Source organism: Suricata suricatta, chromosome 5 (assembly GCF_006229205.1).
Source record: "Suricata suricatta isolate VVHF042 chromosome 5, meerkat_22Aug2017_6uvM2_HiC, whole genome shotgun sequence".
NCBI lineage: Eukaryota > Metazoa > Chordata > Mammalia > Carnivora > Herpestidae > Suricata > Suricata suricatta.
Window position 1 is genome coordinate 2,821,891 of NC_043704.1, and position 3,280 is coordinate 2,825,170.

General features: G+C 62.6%; 1 pseudogene; it reads left to right on the top strand.

Moving 5' to 3' along the window:
- The first annotated feature begins 2,110 nt into the window (after positions 1–2,110).
- Positions 2,111–2,881, top strand: LOC115291421 (annotated as a pseudogene).
- Positions 2,882–3,280: the final 399 nt, after the last annotated feature.

A 3,280-nucleotide genomic window follows, 5' to 3' on the forward strand; every position in this document is an offset into this window, starting at 1 on the left:
CTCACGGGCACGCACACAGTGGGTCTGCAGCTCACAGGCACACAGCAGGACGCCTGGCAGGGGCTGGAGGAGCAGCAGGACGCCTGGCAGCCCGGGGGGCAGCTGGTGTGGCACATGTCGGCGTGGGGCGGGCTGGTGTCGGGAGGGAGGAGGCGGTGATGTCTGGAGGCTCCTTCCCCTGGCGGCCTTTATACGGGGCTGCAGGCATCCGGGCGACCCTGGGGCACAGCTGCAGACTTCCTCGTCGCCGTCTCCACAGCGTCTCCCCAACACCTCCTTGTCCGGGGACGCCCTCCCCTGTGTCACGCACCACCGTAAGCACGTATAGCTTAGAGGCCGGTTTCTGTAAACAGGATGTCCTGGTGTGACCTGATGCGGGGTCTGTGTATTTCCCCAGGCCACTCCTGTGCCCATAGCGCCGCTGGTTCGACTCCGCACCATGTCCTTTACTTTCTGCCATCGGTGGAGACCTCGGGGCGATGGCGTACTTTGCGCTTTTATTTCGCACAGGAAAACATTAAAATGGGATCTGGATGCTGGGAAGCAGAGAAGTCTGTGGGACAAATCTGGCCCGCTGCTCGTTTTGTAAATAAAGTTTTATTGGCAACAGCGAAGTTCATTTGCTCATGTGCTGTCTAGGGTTTGCTCTATGGTGTGAAGTGGTCACTGCACAGCCTGAAATATTTACTATCCTCCCTTCTAGAAGGTGACCGACTTCTGCCTTACAGTAGTCTTCGTAATAATTGATTTGTTTGTGCAACAAACATATACTTTGGGCTGGCTGTAGACATGTCCCAGCCTCACGAGCCTTCCGGGACAATGAGTAACGAGTGCATAAAAATCAGTGTGTGAAATAATTACAGAGAGGGCGAGTCCCAGAAAGGAAAGCAGGCCCAGCAGGTGGAGGTTGGCGGGGGTGCGGTGGGAGGCTTGGGGGCCCCTGTGTGGGGGCGATGCGGGGCTGGCGCCTGGGTGATGCGGAGGGGTCAGGAGGCGGTGTTCCAAGCGGGCACAGCGTGGGGGCTTGAGGACACTGCTGCAGAGGTGGGGGTGCCCCGGGGGCAGCGGGGAGTCCTCGGTGTGGGCGCTCGGCCGCAGGCGCACAGCAGCTGGAGGTCGAAGAAGAAAGACAGTGTCAACTTGAAGACATATCAGTAGGAATCGTCCGATCCGCAGAAGAGAGAGCAGAATTAAGAAAAATGAAGAGGGTCCACAGGACAGTTTCGGGAAGTCTGACAAAAAGGAATTTCAACACAAGAAGGAGGAGAGAATATTGAAGCATAAGGGTGTTTTGAATACATAATGGACAAACCATCCAAATTTGATTTTTAAAAAATTCTAACAGATCCAAGCACCTCAGAAGACCCCCCAACGCCCCAGCACAACTGGGCACAATGGTGAGGACCGCAGGCTCCAGAGTGAAACCACCGGGCTCAGACCCGCTGCGGCACTGCGGGGAGAACGTGCACCCGGCCGAGGCCCTTCCGAACTCACTGCACATATGTGCACGTGGCTCTGCCCACCCCCGATGGTGGCAGCGGCGGATCCCCGCAGGACACTTAGCACGGCGCCCGGCACGGCCCCTCATTACTGCTGTTGCAAGGACGTGGGCACCGCTCTCCCCGAGGAGGAGCCCGGCCGCCTGGTTCTGGCCCATTGGGAAGACCCTCTGGATCGCTGGGATTCCAAGTCAGAACGGGGGACACCCCCCACCCCCCAAGGCCAGTCTGGCGAGTAGGACAGTGCTTGTGCAGACAGGGGGCAGGGGATGTACACTTGGGGGGACCTTGAACATCCTGAGGTGGAGTCCCCTGTCCCTGCGGATGGCCCTTTGCCATCCAACCTGGGCTCTGAGTCCAGAAACCACAGGGCCACTGAGTCACGGTGAGCCTCAGGGCTGAGATGGAGCTTCCTGACCTGAGTCACTTCCAGCAGAGCCTCCAGGAAGAGACGCACAGGAGGAAGAGGAGGAGAGCCAGGCCCCCGGGAGGAAGGCCCCCGTGTGGCTTGTTGCCTGGACGCCACAGCCCGGGGGTAAAGGCCTCCTGGGGATGGAGGCTCCAGACCAGCCCCGTCCTCCCCCCTGACTCCACTCCAGCCCCGAGTCACCATGTGCCACACCAGCTGCTCCACCGGCTGCCAGCTGGCCTGCTGTGTGCCCAGCCCCTGCCAGGCGTCCTGCTGTGTGCCCAGCTCCTGCCAGACATCCTACTGTGTGCCCAGCCCCTGCCAGGTGTCCTGCTGTGTGCCCAGCCCCTGCCAGGCATCCTGCTGTGTGCCCATCCCCTGCCAGGTGGCCTGCTGTGTACCCAGCTCCTGCCAGACATACTACTGTGTGCCCAGCCCCTGCCAGGTGTCCTGCTGTGTGCCCAGCCCCTGCCAGGCATCCTGCTGTGTGCCCAGCCCCTGCCAGGCGGCCTGCTCTGTGCCCATCCCCTGCCAGGTGTCCTGCCGTGTGCCCAGCCCCTGCCAGGCAGCCTGCTGTGTGCCCAGCTCCTGCCAGACATCCTACTGTGTGCCCAGCCCCTGCCAGGTGTCCTGCTGTGTGCCCAGCCCCTGCCAGGCGGCCTGCTGTGTGCCCAGCCCCTGTCAGGCGGCCTGCTGTGTGCCTAGCCCCTGTCAGGCAGCCTGCTGTGTGCCCATCCCCTGCCAGGTGGCCTGCTGTGTGCCCAGCCCCTGCCAGGCAGCCTGCTGTGTGCCCATCCCCTGCTAGGCGGCCTGCTGTGTGCCCAGCTCTTGCCAGCAGGCCTGCTGCATGCCCGTGGGCTGCAAGCCCAAGGTGTGCATGGCCCCCTCCTGCCAGTCCTCCAGGTGCTGCCGGCCCTCCTGCCCCACCCTGGTCCTCAGGCCTGCTGCCTGCGGCACCCCTAGCTGCTGCTAGCGCACGGCCTCCTGGGACCCCCTCCAAGGGGTCGGAAGCAGCTGCTCTGTGAGCTCCTACCAGGCAGACGTCGTCCACTGCAGACCTTCCGGACCCGCCCAGACCACCTCACAGCCAAGCCCTGATCCCCTCTAGCCAAGCGGAGAGAGTCACCCCCGGGGTCCCCTGACCCGAGCCTGGGTCGCCCACACAGCACCCGACCTGGCTGGTGCGCATGCCCCGGCTCTGCAGCCACCAGCACTGAGGTCTAACAAATCCCAGAGCGCGTGTGAAGCCCACCCAAGCGTGAGCGGTGTCGTCCTTCTGGGCCTTCCCTAAACCGCTTCCTCCAGGGGTTCTGGAAAGTTCCTTCTGCAGAGAAGCCGCGGGTCACCAGGTGGCCGTGCCTGGGGGACTGGC